We start from the raw sequence: 23,097 nt of genomic DNA, 5'->3' as shown, positions 1-23,097 counted from the left end.
TGAATTCATTCATGTTTGAGATGCTAGATACTTTGATTTTTTTGAGGGTACTAGGATGGAGCACATGGTGTACTTTTATCTATGATGGTGGATGTGCTAGGAGGGATTGTTCCCTTGTTCATTTATGTGGCTGCATATTGACCCTATTCAATGTATCAAAAAGTGGGAGATTGTTGAGATAATGGGTTTTGTACACATTTCATAATATTGTTATATTATATTATATTATTTTACTATGTAATGTTGCACCTAGATGAACATGAAACATGTGAAGATTCCCATGGGATATACTTGATGAGTTTTATTGTAACATTGTGATAATACTCTATGTAATTATTTAATATTGGAGAAAAGAATTAAAATTCCAATATTAAATGTGGGGTCTAGGGGTTAGGTAATACATGGTTTTAGAACATGGTTTATGTAATACCACTTAGCTTTTGTGTGGGATTTTCTACTATATAAGAAGCCACAAGGGTAGTTGTTGTGTGGGAAGTGAGAAGATGAAGACAAAAGAAAAAAAGGCAAGAGTCAAGCGGGACAAGGCTTGATAGGTTAGCCAAGGGAACATTTGTGAAGGTTGGAAGCATGGCATGGAATGTTTGTTCACATAGATTGCTTAGTCATGGCTATGGCTTTGAAGGCTTCCATGTTTGTATTGCAATGGTTTTTTGTTGAGTAATACACGGTGATGGATGCTTTTGGAGGCTGGGTTTTTCCCTCAATAAGGGTTTCCTAGGGTAATTCTTGTGTCACACTTTGGGTGGGTATGTTGTCTATTCTCTTGCATATTTATTTCAGATCTATTATTTGTTATGTAGAAATGATTATATTCTTTTTTGCAAGTTTCCTTACAAATCCATTCTGCCAACACACAAACAAAAGAGGAAAATGAATCCTACAACCATCAACAACACCTTTCTACCAATTGATGTGTGTGTGTGTGTGTGTGTGTGTGTGTGTGTGTGTGTGTGTGTGTGTGTGTGTGTGTGTGTGTGTGTGTGAGAGAGAGAGAGAGAGAGAGAGAGAGAGAGAGCTCATCTACCATTGATGTGTGAACAAAATATCCCACCTCATAAAAGGTGTATAGATTAGAGAGAATCCCACACACAATGACTAGAAAGACAAGAAAGGCTAGAAAGAACAAGAACAAACACCCACCACACAACAAGATAATAAAATATACAAAATACTTACCTAAAAGAGAGAGGAGAAGATTCAATCACAATGCTCTCCCCAACAACCACAATAGGCCATACAAAATCCCTCCTCATAAAGGATAGCTAGAGAAGACAAAAACCCACACACCACCACTAAAATTACAAGGAAATCTAGAAAGAAGAAGAAGAGATTCACTCCACATAAAAGTATAATTTTTTTTTTGAAAAGACCTTAGTGAAAAGACCACTCACAACACTCTCCCCAAACTTTGTAGGAAATAGAGCACAACCCCAACACCCAAAAGGAAAGGGAAACCGTCAAAAGCATCCAAACCCAACAGTCTCCTAAAACAAGATGATAAGAATAAAAAATGGCTCCCTATCGATGTTCTTTTCTTCAAAATTTATGGGGTATATGAGTTGAAGGTCCTCACCATTTTTGGAAAAGAGATATGGTAAAGATGCAAAATGTTAATAGTTATTTTTAATAATGTGCCAAAAATAAGTTTAGATTTATTATTTTAAATTATGAATGATGTATGAAATATTCGTAATAAATCTATTTTATGAGATTTGACATGATCATGCATAATTTATGTCTCTAATAGGGGTATATGACATTCCTTAATTTGTAATTTGATCCAACATTATAAAAATTAAAGATACCACAAAATGACCTGATATATATAGAAAAGTTATCTTACACTAACATATCCTTAATTTTGTAGTACTCATTTTATTGAGGAATGGATAGCATAAAAAAATAATAAAAGATATCCTATATGAATTATATTATTTTATTCATTGTAATATGAAAAGAGATAGAGGGCACAAAAGTTAACGAATATATTATATAAAATATTAAAAATAAATAATAGGAAAAAATATAGAGAGAGCTTTGGGAGAAATAAAAATTACACACACACACACACACACACACACACACACACATAGAGAGAGAGAGAGAGAGAGAGAGAGAGAGAGAGAGAGAGAGCATTGGATTTCAAAAACTACTATAAAAAGTATTTTATATGTGTTTCAAACCCTAGTATAAAGGTGTCAATAACTAATAAGGGTGGCTGGAGATAATGTTCAAATGCTTTAAAATATTGTTTCCAAAAAATATTTCTCAAAGTCATAGGACATGAGTTCTCACTAAAATTACTTGATATTTGTTCCTTTTTTGAAGCCTTGTGAATCCTACAAAAATACCTATGAACTATTTGGATATAGTCATACAATCTTGGAAATTGTTCAATAATAATTCTAATATACATTTACTTCTCAACTAAAATTCGTTATTTTAACTACCACGAGAAAAAATATGATAAAAGGAAAGTGTGTGTTTTCAAAGAATAATCTAGGAAAATAAATAATGATGTGTTGATATAAAATCATAATGCCTTGTGTGTGTGTGTGTGTATTAATATACATATACATATTTATATGTGTGCATCTATAAATATGTGTATATGCACATATGGTTTGAAAATTGCTTTCTTGACATTCATTGGTCATGAAAATGCAACATCAAAGGCATGATCTACAAATGTGGATGTTTAGAATTTGGGTGATGTAACTTATCCCTTGGATTTTTGAATATTGTAATTTTTTATAGAGTCCTTGGGAAACACCAACCTAGGAAAAAAATTGGAATTGGGTGGAGGATAATTTTTTTGAATGTTTATAGGTAACTTTAGTTCTTTTTGAAGTAGTTTTTATTCAGGGATTTCTAATTACATGATGCTCTTAATGTAGTCATTCATAATAAGCTTAGGGAATTCAATGATCAATGAAACTTTGTGTAGAAATGGGTTCCTATATTCAATCATGTTGATGCCATATCTTATAAGGTACCAATTTGGGTCAACCTATAAAACATGCTCTTTGAATTTTAGTTTGAAGGTATGCTTCTTAGAAGATTGGTAATTCACTTGGGTGAAATTGTGGTATTAATATGGGTAGTAATGGCTCTTCTCATGTCAATAGAGTCAACATTTTCCATATTAATCTACTTCCCAATACCGTAATTTTAATATTAGCTTTTTTGGAATGGATTCAACAACTAGATATGTAGATTTTTTTAGTCTCAGATATTAGATTCACAAATATAATGAATCATCTTTCCCTTTGGCTCTTCCCACATGATGGATTCCTAAGAATAACCTTGACATGAACTCCATGGTACCATGTTACAACCCTTATATTATTGTCAAATCTAACCAATATATTAGGGATAAGATTATTGTTCTATTTTCAACACAAGAAGACTTAAATATTGGTTTCCAAGATGGTGTAGAGGATTTTATGTTCATTTCTCAATCCATCCACATTGCCACTAATTTGGAGGATATGAAATACAATTCTTAGATGCTAGACTCTCTTAAAGTTAATCTTTACCAAGAGTACTTTGTGGATTAGTTAGACATTATCGATCAAAGGACTATCTCATAGTTTGTTGATCAATTTTTAAAAATGGATCTAGTACACAAACATAGGTTAGAAAGTCAACTTATAAGAGGGTAAAAGTACAAAGTTGTGTCACCTTTTAGGCTGACTAATCAGAATGACCAAATTTGAGTATTTCTATCTAATTTTTTTTTAATTTTCAAGAATATGATCTTGTCAAATTTATTCTAGCTAAGTTATATATGGTCTCACACTTTTCCAATTGGAAATGTCTATTAAATGCATGTTTTATAGTAGTTAGTATCAAATTACCAAAGAATTAAAATTATTTCACAAAATTAAATTTTTTTAATAACTCTTACTATTTTTTATGACATGTTTTTAAGAACATATAAATACCATTTTATAGAGCTCAAAGTCAAGAATATTCTCATAAAGAGCTCATAGAGTTTTAATTACATATATTATATTGTAATTCAAAAATTCTAGAAGTACATATTTTAATACTCAGGAAGATGTCAATTTTCAGAAAAAATAAATAATAAATCATATCAAAAAAATTTAAAAATTATATTACATTCTAGAGGAGAGAGTCCTCTTTAAAAATCTATAATTTTTCTTTTGGTAGGAATAGGTTTATTTTAAAAATTGTGGTGGGAGATGAAAACTATCAATTTGAATAAGTTGAATTTTGAATTGTTATAAAAGAGAAAATATATGTCTAAAGTCAATTTTTGTTTTTGATTGTTGTAGCTACATATGTTTTCTATATCATAATTTGAGATCAAAAGGAAGTAAGTTTATTTCCTTGTAGTTTTGTGGTGGGAACTAGACCACTAATTTCCAACATTTTTCAACAACAAAAAAGTTATCTTTAAAAAATAGGAAAATATATCATTTCTTTTTAAAAATAATTATTAAAAATTATAATCCCAAACTTCATCCATTTCTACATGCATTTCATTAGTTTACTTCATTTTCAAATTCTAAATAATAATACAAGATTTATGTGATTGAAGTTGAATAGTTATACTTTTGTTAGCCTTTTCCTTTGTAAAAGGGTGACACAGGTTTGCGCTTTTACCAAAGAATAAGTAGGAGGAGGACATGTGAGTTAATAACCATGCTTCCATTAAGTCCAATTTCATGTGCTAGAAGGTATATTCTCCTTCTTTAGGTATCATATGTTTTTTTGTCATTAATTATGGAGCTCATATCCCCTTATCAATAGGCATGCCTTACTATCATGTACCTCGATTTATGAACTAGTTCATTTGACATCTTTATATGTTCTCCTATTGGCTGGTGTATATCTTCTTCTACAATGATCTTCCTTTTCCACTATCATTGATCCCTTGGTTACTTTACAAGTATCTGGATTGAAGAAGGTATATTAGCATCAAATTTCTCTTCAATTTGGAAACATGACTTACATTTTTGAAACCGCCTCCTTTTGTGATAATAAAACATCACCCTTTCCAATGACTTTACAAGATTTCTTGTCTCGCAAGAAGACACTTCCAAATTTATCTTCCTAGTAATTAGAAAACTTCTTCATACAAGAAGGGGTATGAGTGGAAGCACTAGAGTCAAGCAACCATATATGTTAAGTAATGTCATTTTTTGTTAAACTATACCATCAAGTTTGTGATAGGCGATATTGGTTTCATTTTCCTACACTCTTTCTTTTGTTTTCTTTCATTTTCTACAATCCTCCTTGACATAGTTTTTCCACAAAATCAATAATCATATTTTTGCTTTCTTGACGTTGATCTCCTTGCTGGTTTTTATCTCCCATGATGATTATTTCTTCCTCTATTATAGGTTCTTACTACTTTTAAGGTTTCACTAGATTAGGATTCTATGTTTCTACTTCCCATATCTTCACACAAAAGAGTGGAAGAAACATCATCAAAGGGGTGTTTACTTTTACCTGAAATTGAAGTACCAATATCTATCACAAAACAATTCAAAATTGGTAGATAATAAAAAAAAATAAGAGAATTTTTTTTTGAACATCATCTTGTGTCATTCCTACAAAATCAATTTGGCTAACAAGAGTGTTGAACTCATTTAGATGATTACAAATAACCCATCCTTCATCTTTCATTCATCTTGAATTTATATAATTTCTCTTCACGATGAAACCTTATTTGTGACTAATGTCATTGCATACATGGTTGAAGGCTTGCCCCATGTCTCATTTTTGTTTTCTCATTTGTGACATTGAAGATGATATTATTTTTGCTGATTAATGGAGGAGTAAACTAAATACAGAGAGGGTGGGAGGTATTCATCCACATCTAGTAATAACTTATGCATCATCCACTTCCACTAATAACTTATCCATGTAATACAATAAATGAAAACTAGTTGTAACATGTAAATCAATTCAATACCATACATGAAATTAATATCACAAAACATAGTATTTTTTACAAAAGATCCTCCCAGTTGAAGGTAAAACTGGGGTGCGAATGACAACCACAAATCTTCACTATCGCAGTAATAAATTTAACTAGTTAAGGTTACAATATTTTACCATAATATAAGATCGACTCCATGAGGAGTCTATCCTATTAAAGACTTAAGAAACTATTAGGGTTTACCTTGTTAGAGGATTTCAAACTTACAACTAAGTAAGGACTCTATTAGGATATTTACAAAGATATGTTAAGACTACTCTGCTAAGAGATTTACCTTGATTCAAGTATTTAAAAATTAACTTAGTACCTGACTCTTAGTTTATTATGTAAGCTGATTTTGAGTCTTCTCATTACTAATTAATCCGCTCCTTTGATATGATAACTCTTGTCTTTCCCATACACTATGAATAGGTCACTTTCTCTATTAGATGATAATAAAACCCTTGAATGACTTCTACTATTATCCTATATGATCTTCACACACACACACACATACACATGATTACTTCTAATCTAGGTTAAGGTCATCACTATAAAAAGATTCTATGAAGGGTCTTCTAGATGGTTGCATGTTTTGCCTCTTCATCCTAATCGTTGAACATACACATGAGGATATGTGATCCACATCATATAAATATTCCGTAGCAACCTCAAAAAGTATTAAATATCCTATACCAACCTCTTAAAAACTTAAATAATCCTTCCAAGTCAGCCATATAGTCATTTTTCCTAAAACTGTATTCCATTCCTTACTTTTATGTAGACTCTGTATTGCTCATCCTTTACTAGTACTAGTTCTTGACATTGTTATTGCTTGACCTTTATTAACTTCCTAATGCTTAGCATATACTATGCTTAGTACATAATATATCACACAATACTTGTATACTTGGAATTTCACTAAGTTGATGATGAATTTCTGAATCACTGATGAGCTTAGTACATATAGAAAATTATTCTATAACCATTCTTTACTCAATTTCTACGGAATTACTTGGTACATACTATCTTATGTACATGACTTAGCCTATGTAGAGCATCTCAGTTACAATGATGAACATCTGACTCTACCTTGTAAATGACTAAGTGATTGACACTAATAGACAATAGTGGTTAGAGATACCAACAATCTCCCCCTTTGATATTAGTGGGAAAAAAACTTTTTCATATTTACACTTTTTCATTTTAATACCAAAATGAGCTCTCCTCCTAACTCTTATGAGTTGTGAAAAATGAATACAAAAATTCATTACAACTTTTATTCATTACCTGTACATTATACTTGTTATATATACATTTCTCTGCATACTTTTTCTCATTATTTTTGAACATTGGATGTCACTGCTACTGGGGTTGAAAGATTTGAAGTATTCCTTATGTTTCAATGAATTCCTTATGAACTCTTGTAATCATGGCCAGAAAATGATTCCATGTGGTTCTTTCTACCTCCAAAATTTGATTCTACAGTTGTATTCTTGCAGCTAAATCTATTAGACTCTCAACCATTGATAAGCTATGATCTTCTGTGATAAGATCCTAGGCCATTTTCATTTCTCTATACATGACCTCCAAATAAGGTACCATCATTGCCTAAATTGAGATCAATTTGGATCTCATGGTGTTGCTAGCTTCCTGAAGCTCAACCATTATACCTTGAGCATTGAGTAGGTTATTGTAATGACATATGCTAGATCATGTTGATTCTGAGATAACACTATTGGATGCCTTCATCTTAGCCTCAGTCTTATCTACCCATGGTTGAATATTATCTATAAATCTTGGCACATCTCAAAAAATTGTGTACCCCTATTGTAGCCCCCAGATAATAATCATCATTACTTTTTATTTTTCCTATAATAGCACTTTCTTCTCAGCTATGGTTATGAAAAATTTGTCCATAACCTTGGTCTCAACTCTTCTTGTTGACCAATACATTAGCTTGTCATTAGATTCAAAATTTTATACACTAAGTTGATCAATGATATATATAAGTTGATCAGCTATAGTTGTCTCTTCATCTACATTATTTATGTCAAAAGTATCAACCAATTTTTTTTGACATATTATAATGTATGTTGTTGCTTTATCTCTCTCCTTAGCTCTTCTTTTCTCTTTTTCTTCTTCAAAATTTCTTGTAGAAAAAAGTTTTGTTGCAAGGTGAGATTTTCCAGATCAAATTGTGGCATCTAAATATGTTCATCTAGACTAAATTTACTATTTGGTGAAATATCCTTTATTTATTTTATCTTCCTTTCCAATGAAGGGGTGTTGCTACTTGGCATTCCTTAGGAGTAGGTTAGGGGGTGTCACCACTCAGTCTTCCTTGTGCATCTTGGATCATGATAGCAAAAATTCTTGGTTTAGCCTTATTGAATTCTTTATCTCATTTAATCTAAGGTGTTGATACTATCTTATCATTTTCATCTTCATCATATTCTTCTTCATAGTGAAGGCTTGACTTCTTGGCTTTTGGAGTGTCAGGGTGTCAGCATATATAAGCGATATGTTGCCTTTTAGACTTGACACATTTCAACTTTCTCTACTTTTGTCTTCAATATCAATATTCATAGTTTTCACCTTCTAACCTGTAAGCCCAAAAGTGCTCTTCCACAATAATTTACTCTATTGTCACACAAATTCCAGTTTAGTTTGTAGTATGAAGAATATTTTATATTTAGAAACCAACATTCTCCTATGTTGTTTCAAATATATTTCCTTTTGTTATTAAGATAGATCATGCATAACTTCTACTAGGTTAGTTCTTATATGATTTTCTGTTACTTCAACCTATTGTCATTTCCTCTCTAATCTATCATATAAATCCTATTGGAAGCAGGAAGATTGATGATATTCCTATGGTGGAGTTTTTTAGAAACATGATTAGATCATTATTATAATGATATGTTAAATTCATGATTGTTTTTTTCATTGATGTCAACATAGTAGTTTTTTGTGGTATCTAATAGAAGAATAGTAGAAAGATCAAGTTGGTACATATAGATCATTGAGCACTTTCAGTAGTGACATTAAAGGGAGATTATGCTATGTGTCCAGTATACATAGCTAACCTTAGATGCATAAGATATCAAGTCTAGAATATGTTATGCAAGTTTTGGTAAATACTATTCTAAGATAGAGTTTATAGAGGCATGTTCTGGCAATCTTTTTATATCTCTTACAAAATTTTTTATTCTATGAAGCCAAAGCTAAAGATGTGAAGAATAAATTCTAGAGACGACGTAGCCAAGTTCACTCATCATAATGTTATGTATATGGAAAGTTATTTAAGTTACAAGGTAGAAGATTAATGATATCACTAATTGTTACATGTTATTAATGTGGTCCAATAATAATTAATTAAGAAGGTGGAATAGCTGACTTCAAAATTATTTTATTGATTCAATATAAAGGAAGTACATTTTCCTTTATCAAGTAAGATGAATGAATGAGATATACAAATGATTTTAAGCAGCACAAAGAGAAAAATGTGAAGTTGAGTAGAACAAAGCGAAGGTGAAGGAAAGTTTGTTGTCAAGGTTTTATTTTGTGATCAAAAGTTTGATACTTGAATCCAAGGTTCATGACTTGGTCTACAAGGTTTGATAGTGATTGATCTACTTGACATAATAGAGGAAAGAAGTTAAAGTATAGTGCACACAATTATTCGATAAGGAATAGTTGAGAGATCAGTTGAATAGTGAGTTTGACGATCTTTCCCCAAAAGCTATTTGGATAGTGGGTCCTTATGTCTTCTACAAATCCTAATAGAGTTGGAATTTTCTAACAAGGATTCAAAGTCTCCTAAAAGGGACTCATATGTACTAAATATTGTAATAGACTCCCAATAGGGTCCATCCTCTAACAAGGAATATTTATATTAGTACATCATCTTGTCGGTATCATTTCCACTCGAGTTTTCTCTCTAATCAAGGGTTTTACTAGTTAACATATTTGGTGCAATTGTGTGTGTGCATCTTTGTATGCTTGTTGTTTAATTTGGTTGAATGGTCAAGATTATTTAAGGTGGATAAATGTTTTAATTATTAGATAAATTATTCAGCCCCCCCCCCCCCCCCCTTCTCAATTATTGTGGTCGACTATTATTTCTAACATATCCTTTGGTATCTTCTTCTCTATTGTACTAGGAGCTAGCTTTTTCTTCTCCATAATTTCTACCATAGATTCTTCAACTTTATTTCTATCATCATTGTCTAGTGTATCATATCTCACATATTTGAAACTAGATAAACCTATAGATATTCTTAGGTTGTCACATACATCTTCAATAGTCTTGATTTTTCTTGATAGATGGTCCTCTATCCAATCTCCTCCTAGTTCAAGGATCACTAGACTTAGTAGTATCTACTACTTTTGCTTCATAGACTACTCAATAATAGTAGCTTCCATGGTCCTTGGTCTAGCTGGTGGTGGAGGTGTTATTTCCTTCTTCTTTGATCTTTGACCTTTCTTGCTTGGTGGTATGACAAAAACTAGGTCTTTACCCTTGTTATCTTCTTTTGTTTCTTCTTCCTCATCACCACTATCTTGTTCTTCATCCTCACCAAGACCTTGAGTCAATTGGAATGGTTCCTTTCCCTTTCCTAGGGTGCCTAGTTTATCTTCTAGGTCTTCAATCATCTTCTTCCTTTTCTTCACCTTGGAAGCTACCTTTATGTTCATTTTTATCCTTTCTTTTGCTTCTTCATATCTTCCAAATGGTTCTTCCTTGACATATATCTCTTCTTTTAATGATGCATCAATGTTTGCACTAACATCATCACTCTCTATTTCATATCCAAAACTTTGTAGCCATACCTTCCTTGACTTTATTGCTTGCACAAATGTGTTGTCTATATCAACAAGAAAAAAAAAATGTCACTGTAGTATTTTTTTTACTAATTCCTCTAAAATTCTCATTCTCCATTTCATTCTCAACATGAATTCATCAAAACATGTATTCATTGCATTATCAAAACTATCTCCCAATTGAGTAATAAACTCATTGATTTTCCTTGTTACTAGTTTGTCTTTTTCCCATGCAATATTACCTATACCAGGAAAATACTTCTATATAAAAGAATGCACAAACAATTAGGGAACCCAACTTACACATTAAATTATTTGTCTTTCTTATTTCTGATAGGGTTTTTTTTCCATTTGTAACATTTGCAGCTTGACAAGATCATACTCATGATCTTTCATCATAAACTTCCACACTTGGTCCACAACCATACATGACACACTGTTCAATCTGCTTGATTGATACAATTTGAGAGTAATGGCTCTCATTGAAAATTTTATAAGTGGATTATAAATTTCTTGTAATGGAAAGACCATGTCCATTCTACTCAACTCTTGTGTTAGCCTCAATTTCTCTTCAGCTCAAGAATCACATTGTTTTCTTCCTATCTAGGCTTGGATAGCCACTAACCCTATTCATAATCATTTTCATGATTTCTACTAGTCCATTTTGTAACTAGTACTTCATTTCATGAATTTTTCTTAAAATGGATTTGATCCATTCCATTTTAAAATTTCTTAGAAATTCTAGGGCTCGAGTTAACCCTTTCCTTTCAATAATATGAAACTCATCCTTCAAAGTTCCTTCATCACACATTTTCTCATAAGCTTCTCTGATTTGATAGTCTCCTACTTCCTCAATTTTGCACATGTAGAAACTTATATCATCATGGATCATAATGAATTTAGGTGGTATCAATGATAACACACCCATTGAGTCTTCTTCAACAACAATTTTTTGAATAGCACAAAATTTAGGTGGAGGACAGGCGCCACTCATAACCAATTGAATTTTACTAACCTTTTGGCTCATTCTAGTGGTCAATGAAGCTATCATGATTGTAACTAAGATTTGATGTATTTCCTTCTCGGGATACTCAGGACTCGATCATGCTCTTTGTTCAAACTTTTTGTTGAATTCATTCTTTGAAATCTCTATTGATTTTTTGAATTTTCATTATCACTCCAAGCTCTTCAAAATTCTAGATGCAAGATATGAAATAATGTATTTGTAATCTACTATATACCTCATTTTTAGATCAAGTGGGTTTTCCATTAATGTTATGTCTTTCATTGAGTGGAAGCCAGCTAGTATAGAATCTTGATCTCATCATTACCTTTGGTCTTTATTAGAATTCTTGGTCTATATATGTTGTAACACTTTATCAACATAGACAATATAATGATACTCAACAACCTTTTACAAACTTGTTCTCTTGAATCTTATATATGTAGTTATGAATTTTTGGTGCACATTTATGCAAACAAATTTTGAATTATGTATCATTTAGGTATTTAGTTCCATACATAACTCTTTTTCCTTGTTAGAGATGAGATGACTACCTTATCTATTAGATTGGGTGAGCTCATGTCCATTAACTCCACTATTTACATCTTTTGTTATATTTTTCCATTTCTAGTTCATTTCATTGCTCACTTGCTCAATATTCACTTTGTCTTTTCCTTTATCCTTTGTGTGATTTTCTGAATAGACTCGAGTCTTTCAATTCTTGAGTTGATGTCCAAACTTGTGACATTTGGAACATGCATTGTTAGGTGCATAAATCTTCTTTCTCTAATCTAGCCAATACAGTTTTGTCTCTAGTCTACATTTGAATTCTCTATGTCCATATTTCTGATAGTTGTAGTAGTATCCTTCAAACCTAGGTGTAGTAGATTTATTTCTCAATTTTGATCTACACTCATGTATTTGATGTCCTTATTTCCTGTAGTAAAAATAGTAACCAATAAACTTAGGTGTAGTATGAACAATTTTTCCATAGTGATAGTAAACTGGTTTGTCTTTTGTCTTTACATTTCTCATTTCTCCCTCCTTGAATGATTCACCTTTCTTAGTGCATCAATCAATTGACCCATTAGAATAGTTTGATGACTTCATAAGTTGTTCAAAGGACTTCATTTCTTCCTTTGGTTTGTTGTATTTCTCCATAGATTTATTCCCATTCTCATTCTTTAGTATCTCATTGTGTGGTTTCAAATTTGCAATATCCATATCCTTGTGATTCACTTCCTAATTTTTAGTCATTAGTTGACTCATTTGATCAATTTGTGTATTCATGAGTTTCTACATAGCTAATATCCTTTATTCTAGTCTAGTAGGCATTACCCTCTTGTCATCTTTTGTCATGGTTCTATCTTCTTCACCTTTCTTTCTTTTTCCAATCACTTCAAATAGTCTCATTCATTGGATTTCATGTTATATTTTCAAGGCCCTTATCTCTTCATTAAGGAAATTTTTCTTTTCAAGAAGTTCAAAAGATACTTCTTCATTGGTATTGATTGTTTCAAATAGTCCTTCAATTTGAACTTCTTCATAAGAGTATTTCTGTATCTGGATGGTAATTTCCTTTCTCCTTTTTAGGGAATCCTTCAAATCTTGTCTTTCCTACTCTAGTTTTTGTAGTGTGAGTTTGATGTTGATCACATGATCGTCAATAGTCCTACTAGTTTGAAAGCCTCCATCTTTCAAGATCTAATCTCCAAGCCTTTAAACTTACTTCCAGAGAACCAATGCGTTAATACCAATTATTGATTTATGGATGAGTAAACAAGATACTAAGAGGGGTAGGTGAATTAGAATCCATAATAATTTATACCTTTTCATAGATTCATCCACATCTAATAATAAATTATGCATGCAATTGATGCAGGAGCAGCTTGGGTTTCCTTCCAAACCTACACTTTTGTTCTTTCTACCTGTTGGTGCCGAGTGATCCTTTGGGTGCCGAGTTCCTATTGGTGTCGAGTGATCCTTTGGGTTTTGAGTTCCTATTGGTGTTGAGTTATCCTTTCGGTGCCAAGTTCCTCTTGGTGCTGAGTGAGCCTTTAGGTGCCGAGTTTCCAGTTGATGCCAAGTGTCAGTTTTCAGTTGATCCTGAGTGCTACTTTCTAATTGATGTTGAGTGCCAATTTCTAGTTGATGATGAATGTCAATTTGTAGTTGATGTCGAATGCTAGTTTTCCAATATGTGCTAAGTTATCCAGTATGTTCGGAGTTATCTATGTTTTAGTTCTTAGTGTGAGCTGACTTATGTATTTAATTTTGGTCGTGAATTTAATGATATGATCTTTTTTAGGGATGAGTGTTGACCATCTTGAGGTCAACCTCTCTATTATGTAATATTATAGAATCTTTTGTAAGTTGTTTTGGCAAGTATAAATAGAGTTCTTAGGCATAGATTAAAGAGAGAACTTAGAGAACTTGGAGGATCAAGTAGAAGATCAACTTGAAGTTGGATTTGAATCTATTTGTAATTGGTTGTAACCTAGAAGGCCTTACAGCTGGGCATGTATGTTGTTTACTTGATGAATTAATAAAGATATTCTTGTTCTCTCTCCTTAGTGTTGTATTTTGTGTTGTGTTTTTTGCTGTGTAACTCTTGTAGGTTAGTTTGGATAGTTGGGTGTGTCTTTGGCCCTAGTTATTCTTCTCCCTCCTTGCGCTAGGTGGTATTAGAGCTTAAGTTTCATCCTTGTGAAGATTGGATCATGTAGAACCCTGATTTTGATTTGGTTGTAGGGTGGTAGATCTATGGATTTGACCTATAAATTGTAGAGGGTTATGATCTTGTAGGAACCTGATTTGTGAAGATGGTTCAAGGTAGATAAAATGCTAACAATGCTATCTTGGATACTTTGAGATAGATTGTAGCCAAATTAGATACTATGGAGAAAACCTAGAGGAGACGAGCACATCTTGATGATGTAAGTGATAATGAAGTAGTAGAATGAAATCCTAATCAAGAACCTAAAGAAGACCAAGATGAAGCTAGATTGTTGAGAGTATTGTCTAGAGAAAATTAAAAGCCTACTGTGGAAGTTGTTCCTTATGATGGGAAATTGGACACCAATGATTTATTTTATTGGATCTCTAATATGGATAAGTACTTTTAGTATGAAAACACTCTTGATAATAGGATGGTGAAGATTGCAGTTACAAGGTTGAAAGTTCATGCCTTACTGTGGTGGGAGCATTTGCAAATAGATAGAAAAAGGAGAGGAAAGGAGAAGATCAAAAGTTGGATGAAGATGGTGAATAAGATAAATAAAAAATTCCTTCCTACTAATTACAAAGTTAGCTTGCTGAGAAAGACGCAAAATTTGAGACAAAGAGACATGAGTGTGAAAGAATATAATGAGAAATTCTATAGATTGGACATTAGATCTAAACATGTGGATGATGATGTTGAGAAAACTACAAGATAAATAAATGGATTGGGATCTAGAATTCAGGATGAAATAAGTTTTGTAAAATTGGAAAGTGTGGAGGAAGCATATCAATATGCCATGGAAGCTAAGGAGATCTTGACAAAGAAGCATGAACAAAGACAAAGAGGTAGAGGTGGTAGATTCCAGAGAGGAAGAGGTAGATCTTACGGTGAAGGTAGTAAATCTAACAATTTTGTATAGGATAAAGGCAAATCTGAGTGGAAGAATGATGACAAAGGCAAGACTAAGTGGAAAAGTGGTAATTCTTATAAAGGAAGAGGTAATTCTTATTCTAGAGGTGGTTTTCATGGTGATTATTTCAAATGTGGTAAAGAGGGACATATATCTTTTGAATGTAGAACCTCTAAAAGTGGACAAGGTAATAGGAATGTTGTGATTCAAGGAGATGATGAGGGTTCACCAAGTGGACCTAAGGCTGAAGAAAATTTTATGGCAAGAAGAACCTTATCTAATAAGGGAATTGATGAGGAACCTATTTTAAGGAGAAGTCTTTTGAAGACCATAAGTAAGATGGCTAGAAAATGCTACAAAGTGGTCATAGACAGTGGAAGTTCTACAAATTTGGCATCAAAAGAGTTGGTTACAAAGTTGCAATTGTAGAGGCTAAAGCATCTTAAACCCTATCATGTTTCATGGATCAAAGATGAGCATAAAATATTGGTAAATGAGCAATGCATTATGAAGTTCAAGATTGGACATTACTTTGATGAATTTTTGTGTGATATTATGCCTATGGATATTTGTCATATTCTATTGGGTAGACCTTGGCAATATGACAGATATGCGATACATGATGGTTTAGATTGAATCAATATACTCTTTGTGTAAATGGGAAGAAGCAAATATTGTTGCCTTTGATTGGAAGTTGAGATGAAGTCAATTGTACTACTATAAAAATTTGCATGGTGAATGGAAAACAATTTGAGAAGGAAATGAAGAAGAATCAAGTTTGTTTTGCTATACTTCCTAGAAGACTATGTGTTGGTAGTAATGACCAAGTAACAGATGGTAGTAGTGATTGAGTACCAGAAGAAATTGCAGAATTGCTAAATGGGTATAAAGAGATTGTTGTAGAGGATATTCCTAATGGTTTACCACTAGTAAGAAGTATAAGTCTTTGTATGGAGCTAATTTTTGGAGCTAGTTTGCCGAATGAAGCACCAAATATATTGAAACCTAAAGAGAATTAAGAACTTAATAGACAAGTGCATGAATTATTGGAGAAAGGTTTTATCAAGAAAATTTTGAGTCCATGTGCTATACCTACTATATTAGCACATTAAAAGAAGGGAGAATGGAGAATGTGTATTGATTCTAGGGCTATTAACAAGATTACAGTGAAATATAGATTTCCTATGCCGAGGATGGATGACTTAATGGATTGTTTGAGTGGAGCAAAGTATTTTACCAAGATTGATTTAAAGAGTGGCTATCATCAGATTAGAATCAGAGAAGGTGATGAATGGAAGACTTCTTTCAAGACAAAAGATAGTTTGCATGAATGGTTGGTTATGCCTTTGGTTTAACTAATGCACCTAGCACTTTCGTAAGGTTGATGAATGAAGTTCTAAAAAGATTCTTGGGTAAGTCTGTGATTGTTTATTTGGATGACATTCTAATATTTAGTAAGACTAAGGAAGAGCATCTTGAGCATATTAGACAAGTATTGCAAAGTTTCAAAGAGGAAAAGTTGTTGATTAATTTGATGAAGTTTTATTTTATGCAAGAGTAGATTGTGTATTTGAGATTTTTGATTTCAACTAACAAATTGAAGATGGATCCTAAGAAGGTAAAATCAATTTTGGAATGGCCTACACCTAATAATGTGAGTGACATAAGATCATTTCATGGTTTGGCTAGTTCTTACATAAAGTTTATAAGGAATTTAGGTTCTATTTGTAATGCTATGACTAAGACAATGAGAGGAGACAAAAAGGAATTCAAGTGGACACATGGAGCTGATAAGAGTTTTGAGACTTTGAAATAAAAGGTTGTTGAATTACTTGTATTGGCTTTTCCTAATTTCAAAAAAGTATTTCAAGTTGAATGTGATGCAAGTGGAGTGCAATAGGAGCTATATTAAGTGAAGAAGGTAAGCATGTTTCTTTCTTTAGTGAAAAGTTGAATGATGCTAAAAGGAAGTATTTTGTGTATGATCAAGAGTTTTATGCTATTGTTCAAGCATTGAAGAAGTGGAGACACTAGTTGATTCCTAAGAATTTTGTGTTGTATATTGATCATAAAGCTTTCAAGTACTTGGGAAGTCAACATAAGTTGAATAAGAGACATATGAAGTGGGTTGAGTACTTGCAAAATTTCACATTTTTTACTAAGCATAAGAGTGGAGTTACTAATAGAGTTGCTGATGCATTGAGTAAAAGATGTTCTTTATTGACTGAAATGAAGGTTGAAGTTCTTGGTTTTGATGAAATGAAAGAGTTGTATGATGTTGATCCTAATTTTTTTGATGCATGTAGAGAGTGTAGAGACAAAAATATAATAGATAACATAAGTAAGTATGATGAGTATTCCATTCAAGAAGGCATGTTGTTCAAAGGCATTCAATTGTGTATTCGTAGAAGTTCTATGAGGTTGAATTTGATTAAGGAAAAGAATAGTGTTGCATTTGTTAGACATTTTGGAATCAATAAGACATTAAATTTTCTGAAAGAGAAGTATTATTGGCCAAAAATGTATAAGGATGTTCAAAAATCTGTGAAGAGTTGTGGAATTTGTCAAGTTGCAAAAGGAGTAAGTTAGAATATTGGTTTGTGTACACCTATTGTTGTTCCCAAGAAACCTTGGAGTAACATTTGTATGAATTTTGTTCTTGGATTGCCTAAGAAAGTGAAGGGGTATAATTCCATATTTGTTGTAGTGGATAGATTTTCTAAGATGGCTCATTTCATACCATGTAACAAGACATCAGATGCTAAGCATGTTTCTAAAACTTTTCTTCAAAGAAATTGTGAGATTGCATGGATTACCAAGAAGTATTATTTCTGACAGAGATAGTGAGTTTGTTGGTTATTTTTGGAAGACTTTATGGAAGAAGATGTGTACTGAGTTGAAGTTTGGTTCTACATTCCATCCACAAATAGATGAAAAAATAGATGTTGTGAATAAAAGTGTAAGAAATGATAAGATTGAGAAAGGAATGAGAAAAAATCCAAGTAAGTTAAGTGTGAAACAATGTTACCATGAGATAAGAAAATATCCAAGAGCATACACCAAGATAGTTCAACAATGGAGACAAGGATTTATAAGGGGAAAGAAAAGAAAACCCCTTGTGAGTATTATGAATGAAGGCAAATGCCTAGAGAAGAGAGAGAGAGTGTGTTGGAGTAAAATAGCTCAATACAATAACATCAAAATGATGTGTAGAGAAGAAAGAAAGAGGAGCATCTCTTTTAAAGAGATGAGAAAGGAGTTGCATGTGTTTGCATGTGTAACTCCCATTTCTATGAATGCCACATTCATAATAGGTGTGTGTAAAGTGTCACAATCCTCTTAAGGAGGATAAAATAAATTCCTTAATAAAGGAATTATAAAAATGAGTTGCCCTCACATGTGAAATAAAGGACAAATAATGACATGTCCTCCACATGTGTACAATAGGAAAAAATACATTTAGGGATCCTTGGAATATCCCAATTAAATACATCCAAGGGAAGATTAATGTTTCTAACATGCCCCCTTAATCTTTACTTGGGGAGTTTACATCAAAGGGTTGCAAATCCAAATTTTTACAATGAAATTGAAATCTCTCTTTAGAAAGTGGTTTTGTCAAAATATCAGCCACTTGATGTTCACCTTTACAATAAAGAAGAGTAACTTTCTTGTCTTCAACTTGTTCTCGAATGAAGTGATGTTGAAGTGAAATATGTTTGGTCCTTGCATGAAAAACATGATTCTTTGCCAAGGCAATAACACTTTGATTGTCACAGTGTAGAGGGGTAGGTGCTTGTTGAGGTAGACCCAAATCTTCAAGAAGTCTTCTAAGCCATAAAGCTTCCTTAGCTACATTGGTACAACCTTTGTAATCAGCTTCAGTTGAGCAAAGGGAAATAGAGTGTTCTTTGTTACTTTTCCAAGAAATTGCACCTGAACCAACAAAGAAAGAATAGCCACAAGTGGATTTTTGATCATTGGGATCTCCACCTAGATCGGAATTAGTATAGACATGTAAAATAAATTTAGAATTGGCATCATAGAATAATCCCATATTAATAGTTCCTTTAATGTACCTTAAGATTCTTTTAGCAACTTTAAAATGAGTTTGTTGAGGTTTAGACATAAATCTAGAAACTAAACCAACACTATAAGCAATATCAAGTCTAGTAAGAGTTAAATAATTTAAGCTTCCTACCAATTGCCTATACAAAGTTTCATCAACAAAAGGAGTATTCATATCAGCCATTAATTTAGTTCATAATTCACATGGAATTGAAACATGGTTAGAATCATTCATCTTAAATTTTTCTAAAAGGTCATGAGCATACTTGCTTTGAGAAAGAAGGATACCCTTAGGAGTTTGGAAAATTTGCATACCTAAGAAGTAATGTAGAATACCTAAATTAGTCATCTGAAATTTATGTTTAATTTGAAACTTAATATCAGAAATCAAAGCATCTAAACTAGAAGTGAGAACTAGATCATCTACATAAACAATAACAATGATAATATCATCTTTAGTATGTTTAATATACAAATTAGGATCATTCTTACTTCTAGAAAAGCCTTGAGAAATAAAGAAAGAATTAATTTTAGAATACCATTCTCTAGGTGATTGTTTAAGACCATAAATAGATTTTTTTGATTTGCAAACCAGATTTTCACTACCTTTCTCAACAAATCCAGGAGGTTGAGCCATATAGATTTCTTGATGTAAATCACCATTTAAGAAGCAAATTTTAACATCCATTTGGTGAACAAGCCAATTCATGTTAGATGCTAAAGAAAAAACTAATTTAATAGTAGGCATTTTAGCAACAGAAGCAAAGATTTCATTATAATCTAATCCTTCTGTTTGTGAAAAACCTCTAGCAACTAATCTAGCCTTAAATTTACTAATTTCATTATTAGCATTCAATTTTGTTTTGTATAACCATTTACATGAAACTATATTCTTTCCATGAGGTAAATTGACTAAGTCCCAAGTTTGATTAGTAATTAAAGAGTCATATTCCTCTTGCATGGCCTTTTGCCAATGCTGTTGAGAGTTAGCTTGATCAAAAGACTTAGGATCATTAGAATTCATAAGAGTAGTCATCAAAGCATAATTACAATAATTAATCCTTCTATGTTTAATTCCACCAAATCTAGAAATGTAGTCATCAGTTTCATTGATTAAGTTTTGAGCCCATTTAGGTTTACATTTATTTGTAATGGAATCATCACTAGAGGAAGAATCATTATTAATAAAAGCATCATTAGTAGCTACTTGAATATCATTACTAGTAGAAGCAGAAATAATAGGCGGTGCTTGAGTTGTAGGGTTAAGAGAAGAAGTAGGGTTAAGAGAAGGAGGTTGGTCCTCCACTAGCACAATTTTAGTGCCACTAAATTTTGCATCATGTGTAGTAGAACAGTCATGTACACCATTTTTTGCAATGCAAACATCTCTAGGAATGTGAACTTTTTTAGTAGTAGACTCATAAACACGATAACCCTTATTGTTTTCATCATAACCAACAAACATATAAGGAGAAGACTTAGCATCTAATTTATGCCTTTTCTGTATAGGAGTATGAACATAAGCAACAGATTCAAAAATTTGCAAATGCTGTAAATCAAGTTTCCTACCAGACCAAGCCTCTTCTGGAGTAATATCCTTGAGAGCTTTGGTAGTAGTCCTATTAAGAATATAAGTTGCACAAAACATGGCTTAAGCCCAAAATTTATAATGCAGATTCTTAGCATGCAACATGCATCTAGCTATTTCAACAATGGTCTAATGCTCTCTTTCCACCACACCATTTTGCTGTGGTGTATAAGGAATAGTAAGTTCGTATTTAATTCCACATGATTTCAAATAAGAATGAAAAGCATTATTCACATATTCCTTTCCATTATCAGTTCTAAGAATTTTAAGTTTAAAACCAGATTGCCTTTCAACATATAACTGAAATTCAATGAATATATCAAGAACTTGATCCTTGCTATGCAAAAAATAGATCCAAGTCCGTCTAGAAAAATCATCAACAAAGGTAAGTGCATACCGAGAACCTTGAATGGAGTTATTCTCCATGGAGCCCAAAAGGTTACTATGAACAAGATGCAACTTATGAGTTACCCGCCATGATTTTCCACTTGGAAAGGGCTCCCTATGCATCTTACCACTCATACAACTAGTACAAGCAATCTTAGAAGGAATAATGTGAGGCAAGCCATCAACCATATTGCTTTTTTGCATTAAAGTAATATAATCTGAATTTAAATAGTCAAGTCTTTCATGCCATATATTGAAATCAATGGAAGTATGTAAAGAATATCATGAACTAGCAAATTCATGGAATTTGAATAAGTTTTCATTATCTAGTTTAGCATGAGCAATCACTTGTTTAGTTTGAGGATCTATCACATAGCACGTATCTTTATAGAATTCAACTTTATAGTCTTGACATAACTTTGAAACAGAAAGAAAATTAGTTTCTAGATCAGGTGTATACAATACATCATGCAATTTACCATTAGGACTAGTTACATCACCTAAACCTTCAACTTTACAAGTCTAATTATTAGCTAATTGAATAGGAATGTTAGCAATATCAGGTTGCAGAGAATCAAAAATTTCTTTATGAGAAGTTACATGTTGTGATGCACCACTATCAACAATCCACTCTAAAGGTCTACAAACATTAAAGCTACAAGTAAAAGCATGACGAAAAGTGGAACCATTAGAGTTACCTTTTTTATGATTTGATTTTTCATTATGGTTATTGTTGTTCATAGGTTTTTTTATCATTTTGCTTTTTAAAATTGTTATTGACAACATGTCCATCTTTGCCACAATAAGAACAATGAGGTTTGGAATTTGAATGATTCCCTTGATTATTATTATTATGATTGTTATTATGATGATTATTATGGTTATTGTTATTATTGTTATATTTGGCATGAGATTTATTATTGAAATTATTAGAATTATTAGTATAGTGTTTGTTATTATGATTATTATTATTATTTGAACAAAAATTATTATTATTTGAATTTTGAGACATAAATGGATGTTCAGTTGATTTAAGGGTACCAAACTGAATTAGCTTAGCTTCTTCCTATCTTAATAAAGTTTGAAAAATAACATAAGTTAACTGAGTAGTTAATGTAGGAATAGCAAGCTATGCATGAACATTAGTTATAAACTGTTGAAACTATCTAGGAAGACACTTTTTAAGAATAATATGAATTAAATGAATTTCATCTAACTGAAAACCTAAAGCAATAATTTGGCTTTTAATAGAATCAAATTTTAATAAAAGTTCATCCATAGTCTTAAAATCTGTATACCTGAGATCTTCAACTTGATCCTGCAACTGTATTTTACGATATTCATCTCCACTATCATATTTGGTTTGCAAAATTAACCAGGCATCATGAGCTTTAAAAAAATGTGCAATTAACACATATAAATTTGGAATAATGGAAATAACAATTAAACCTAATGATTCTTCATTTTTAAGTTTCCAAGTATCTTTTTCATCTTGAGTAGCCGCTGAACCAGGTTCAACAGAAGGATCAATGGCTATCTCGAAGAGGTGTTTAAAATGAAAAATGAATGAAATGTGAGCTTTCCAGGAATGATAATTAGTATGATTAAGTTTTATTTCTAG

This window comes from Cupressus sempervirens, chromosome 11 (genome assembly GCF_028749045.1).
Source record: "Cupressus sempervirens isolate cs-2001-9-10 chromosome 11, ASM2874904v1, whole genome shotgun sequence".
NCBI lineage: Eukaryota > Viridiplantae > Streptophyta > Pinopsida > Cupressales > Cupressaceae > Cupressus > Cupressus sempervirens.
This window is presented reverse-complemented; position numbering follows the sequence as displayed.